Source organism: Lynx rufus, unplaced genomic scaffold (genome assembly GCF_022079265.1).
Source record: "Lynx rufus isolate CCGP_SWC_20201006 ecotype Redwood Valley unplaced genomic scaffold, mLynRuf1.p SCAF_17, whole genome shotgun sequence".
In the NCBI taxonomy this organism is placed as follows: Eukaryota; Metazoa; Chordata; class Mammalia; order Carnivora; family Felidae; genus Lynx; species Lynx rufus.
The window spans coordinates 50,008,641-50,014,641 of record NW_025814831.1 but is presented as its reverse complement, the minus strand read 5'-3'; positions in this window follow the sequence as shown (position 1 = coordinate 50,014,641).

Here is a 6,001-nt window from a genome sequence, read left to right as displayed (position 1 = left end):
CTTCCCTCCCGAGCCGCCGCCGCCGCCGCCGCCGCCGCCGCCTCTCCGCAGCCCGGGGTCGCCCGCAGGGACTGCCGCATGTTCGGGGCGCTAAGCGCGCCGGCCACAGCTCAGTCGCCTGTCAGTCCTTTCCCGGATATCTGCCCACTCCGCGATGCTGCCCTAGAACTCTGTGAGCAGAGGCCAGAAACGCCCGGCCAGGGCCATGGTCCGCCGCCGGCCGCCTAGTAACCGCTACCGCCGCCGCCGCCGCCGCCACCGCCTACGTCCCGTAAACTTTCCCCGCGGCCGCTGGGAATTCTGGGAAACTCGACGCTGCGCGAGCGCCGCCACCGCCCTTCCCCCACCCCAGGTCCGGGGCGCGGCTCAAGCTGCGGGACGCCGGGAGGCGCTGTCAGCTAACGGGCCCGTCCCACTGTCTCCTCGGAGGAGAAGCGGGTCCTGCGGACCGCAGAGGACTGAGGACGAAGTCTGCCAGACTGAGTGCAGAGGCCGTCTCACGCTCTTGCTGTGGAACCCCTTCTACACCACAGATTTTCCCCCAGGACCTTGAGGGAGCGGCCGACGCCCCCCTACGCGTTCCCGTCGTCATCCTAGAGTGAGGACGTCCCTCTTGGAGTTTGTTGGACTGGTAAATTCAGGTCCCTGCTAACGCAGAATGCGAACAGAGTTGAAGGACCACAACGCTCCGGCTAGTGCGGTGACAAAAAATTCAAGGTGCCCCTTTTAATTGGGAACATTAATCTGTCCATTACTAGTTAAATATAAATCAGTCGTCTCCTGTATGCCAGGGTGCGTCTTTCTGATAAAGGAAAAACGGAGGAAAACAGCAAAATGGAGTTTATACTACCTCTTCTATAAATTTTATGTTCCCATAGTATTTATCATCGCTCTCTTTGTTACATTTAATAGCACATAATTCCTCTTGGAATTAAATATTACAATCTTAGAATTTGTTTAGCGTATTAAGCACTAAAAGGTCAAGACCTAAAATTTTTAATTTAAAACAGAACTTAGTTTCTTTTGTGTAACTTAGAGGCGCTCCCAAATGTATGCAATAATATTTGAGAAATAAGGGGATCCATCCCCTAAGGAGCAGATTAAGGCTTGGATGATGGAGAATGCTTTCCCTGAGATTGAAAGCGTGTTAGATGTAAAACAATTAAAAAGCAAGGATTTTTTTTTTACTTTTTAAGATTAGGAAGATGGTCACATTTTGTTTTGCCATAAACAATCAAATAAGACGTTTTATCTAGTGTCTGTCTCCATCTTTGAATGCTGTTATGCTCCTTTGCTACAGAGTTTCTCACGATTAATAACCAACAAATAATTATTGAGCATCCACTGTGCTAGACACCGTTCTAAATGATTGGAATACAGCAATAGACAAAACAGGCAAGAATCCCTACTCCCATGGGGAAGAGAGACAATAGAGAAAAATAAGTAAAACGTACTGTGCTAATTATTACATAGTAATAAGTGTGGAAGTGAAAATAAAACAAGAAAAAGAGGTTTTGTGATTTTAGGCAGTGTGGTAAAATAACACAGAAGGCTCATGAGAAAGAGATGTTGGAGTTAATTGGCAAATTGGAGGACTGGTAAGTCTATGTAGCTGGCGGAGAATAGTGGGAATTAAGTTAGCGAGGTAACAATGGCTAGGGCATCTAGGGCCTTTTAGGGCATTGCAAAGAATTTCACTTTGAGCAGAGGAGTGACGTCGATCTAACTTAATGTTTTAGTAAGATCGCTTTGGATGCTGTGTTGAGCATGGATCGAAAGGGAACAAAGGTAAACGTAAAAAGATAGTTAGAAGCTATTGCTGGCTTGGACCAGGGTAACAGTAGAGATGATAAGAAGCACTCATGTTTTGGGCATATCTTAAAGACGGAGCCAAGAGGCGCCTGGGTGGCTTACTCAGTTGAGCATCCGACTCTTGATTTCAGCTTGGGTCATGATCCCAGGGTCGTGGGATCAAGCCCGCTTTGGGCTCTGTACTGAGCATGGAGCCTCCTTAAGATTCTCTCTCTCTCTCTCTCTCTCTCTCTCTCTCTCTCTCTCTCTCTCTCCCTCTCTCTCTCTCTCTTGCAAATAAAAAAGGACCAAGCCAACAGGATTTGTTGACAAATTGAATATGAAGTGTGAGAGAAAGAAATCAAGGATCACTCCTGTACATATGTAAATCTTAATGATAGAACAGAACTCCATAAATAGGAGAGTAGACACTGAGAAGAACATGAGAAAAGCCATGACTTGTTCCTGTGGTTCAGGTAGTAAGGCCCAGTACTAAAAACTGTTGCTCGTGTGGATGGAGGAGTGATGAAACAAATGAGGAGACACTGGGGTTTTGTTATAGATAAGATATGAGGCTGAGAGAGATGAAGGAGGGACAGGGGCATTCAAAGAGCCAGGTTTCTGCCTATGCCTTACCTCAGAAGGAGAAGAGAACAAAAGGATATTAGGACCTTGTTAATAACACCAGCTCTCCTACACCTGGAGTTTTCTCAAAGACTGAAACACAGGCTACCTTTTACATTGGTGGGGGAAGGAATCAGAATTTTATAGTTGGAAAAGAATTGAGATCTGCTAAGCTAACCTCATTTGATCGATGTGGAAACAAAACTAGAAAAATTAAGTTGTTTTGCCTCAGATTGTGTTCCTAGTGGCAGACTAGTCTCAGAACTGGGGTTTTCTGTTCCCATATTGCACCTCTTTCTGCTGTGGCACAATAAGAATCCCACTAAGTGAGCCCGGACTGTTTCTAACACAGTTGTTTTGAAAATCATCCACGTTCCCTACTAAGCACTCCTCTTTTCAATGCTATTTTAATTCTTTTAATTACAGTACAGAGAAAGTCTCAATTAGGTGCTCTTTTTAAGAGTTATAATTTGCCTTTTTATCAAGGAGTGTAAATTCCAGAATTAACAATCTGCAGACAGTCTCAGCAGTTGCAATGCATAACAGTATGTGAACTTTAAATACAAATTCTTAAATCCAGAGGCTTTGAATTCACATCTGTTTTCTAGAAATTCCTGGACTTCTGGGAGTTTTTATTAAGTAATCCAGACTTTGCAGCTATAGTTCCCCAGGCATTGCTTTTGATAAGGCTAATACTGTATTACAGAACAGAGATATTATCTCCCTTTCAGTTGCTTTCTCAGTAGAGAAAAGGGACAATTAGGGAGTTACCCATGTCTTTATTAATTTAGCATTAAAATTTCTTTTAAAGAAGTGATAAGGTAGGACTCTGGGCTAACCTCATAGCTCCCTTGGTCTTAGTTTTCTCATCTGAAAATGAAGAAATTGGACAAGTTGAATTCCCAAAGTGTCTTTCAGCCCTACAGTTTTGTGCCACATCTGTAAGAAAGATATACAAAAACTAAAACAATTGCCCTAGTAGGATAATAGGCAGATAGGTGACTTCTCATCTTTAAAAATCTTTATCTTAATTGTTGTTTTCACTAAAACAAAAGTTAAAGTAAAAGTTACCATATCACCATTATATAAAATTATTAGTAGTATAAAAATAAAATTTCATGCCTGATTGCTATTTTCAAAGAGAGCCAATGTTCTTATGCTGTTTCTATTTTCTCTTGCTAGAAATGTGTAAAATTTGAAAAGGTGAACTATCTAATAAAAGTTCAAGTAAGGACCAAATGAAGTAAGCCCTACATATGGAGCTTTGTCGCAGACTATGAATCTGGAGTTTTCTCTTGTCCAGCAAGAGAGTGGATGCAGAATTGAATATGATAGAGGCTAATATCTGGGAGGAGTCAAGAGACCAGAACGGCGTTTTCTTCTCCGTATTTATTGAGCTCTCAAGATCTTACATACATGGTGAAAGTGAAGAAAACAGTATCTTACACATGTGAATGTGGAGAAAACAATCAGATAGTAATCATTAACTTGTACGTGTAAGAAGCAAAGGGTTTAGGGGGCAAGTGGAATTTGTGATCAAAGTATATATTAGTGTCAGATAGAAAGTAATTTCCTGCAGGTGATATAACAAGTTGCTCGTGATCCCACTACAATACCTTGCTAGCTAACTTCAGGTGCTTTAGCTCCGTGATGGCGGCTTTCCACCCTAAGCTTTTTATTTCCCCCATAGTACTTCTTCAAAAAAAAAAAAAAAAAGGCGGGGGAGAGGATTGTCTACTCTCTGATTCACTCTTCTTGGTCATACAAGAGAAACTAAATCTGAATCAGGAGGAAGAAATAACTATACCAGAGTCTAGGGCTTTTCAGGCCTCCAAAGTTTTATTATTAAAATCTGGAAGGTAATTTCCTGAGTACCTTTTTAGATAGAAGCTTCATTTGTTACCTATGAAGGATAAAGATGTGTGATGTTTACACGGTAGTGAAAATATAAACACTTAATATTAGCATCTAAGTTGGGTTCCCAAACTCCTAGTGTCTGATGACTCCTTTCCCCCACCAAAATAATGTAGACAATTAGTATCATAAGTCTGATCAAAAAGGGTCAAGCTGTGTCCCTAAGTTTAGCTCTTATTCCTATATACTGTCATTGACTAGTTTTTAGAGGTCCTCTGAAACCTTGACAGGTAGCCAGAATGAGTCTTGTAGCTTGGCAGTGCTAGCCTTTGACTTCAATTGTCTGTCCTTATAGGTCTTTCTGGAGCTTTGCCTCTCTACCCCAAAATTGGGTCTTCAGCCACTTTTAGTTTTTACTTTTTTATAAAGGAATGAGAATCAGATTAGCATCAAATTTTTCATCATCAACAAAGACTGATATAAACCAATGGAACAATGCCTTCAAATAAATGAGGAAAAATCAGTTTTAGTTTACAATTCTATATTCACTCAAAGTGTCAATCAAAAGCAAAAGGAGAGTAAAGACATTTGGGGAAATGAAAGAACTCAGAAAATGTACTTCCCATGTATCCTATCCTGGTAAATTACTGGAAGGTAAGTTCTAGCAAAATGAGAGAATAAACCCTCACAAAGAACAAAACAAAAAAAGAAAAATAAGGGATTAAAGAAGTAGTGAATCTAACCCAGGAGAGTAATGAATTTAAGTCTAAGTATCACAGTTAGACAACTGGAACTCAATCCAGATTGGAATTGGAATTAAGAGACCTCTAGGAGGAAGTACCTAGGAATAGATGGAATTAAAGAAATCTGTACAAATTAAGATGATAAAGGCTGAAGTTTCAGGGAAAAAAGAAAGGCAAAGATACATGGAAAACTTGGAGGAATTCAGCACTAGTGGCTCTTCTGAAAAGGACCTACCTGAGGGTGAAATCCAACAAACCAAAAGATTTGCCAAAATTTAAAATCAGGATTGGAGGAGTAGTTGAAAATGGATTGATGCTAAGCATTAAATAGACTTTAATACAGAAAAACCTAAAAAATTTTGGGAATTAAGATTTAAAAAAAATCAGACTTTGTCTTGCATTTTCTTCTGTCAATACATCTTTAAAACTTTTTACTTTAAAGAGCTTAGTACATTTAAAAACTTAATACAGATCTTGCATTTCATCTATACAAGTCTAAACAGGACAGTAAATATCAGGATCTTTTGCCTTTGGCTGGTGATGCTGTTTATTTACCTCATGCAGATCAGGACTGAGGAACTAGAAATAACAATGTAGACAAAGCAGATTCAGTGGAGTGAGCAAACTAGAGGGCATGGGCAGGAGGTTGTAGTCAGAGGGGAATTTTATGAGTTTTAAATGATAAGTTACCAGTTGTGAAGCATTAGCCAGTAGATGAAGTAGAGTGGATGTAATGGAATTGAGAAAGCTAAGGAATATGAAGGCAGCATGTCAGAAGACATGCAATGTGATAAAAATAAACTATGAGCCATTGACAAAGGGTGAAGGGAATGTCTAGGAAATCAGTAGAAGAGGAAGAGGAAAGGGTAGTGTAAATACAGGGCATAAAAATACCACATTTCTTCCTTATGATTAATGTATTACTCCAAGGCCTCTGAATTCCAGTAACTTCTATTGAGAAGTTATATTTGGAACTTCTGTTCTAAATC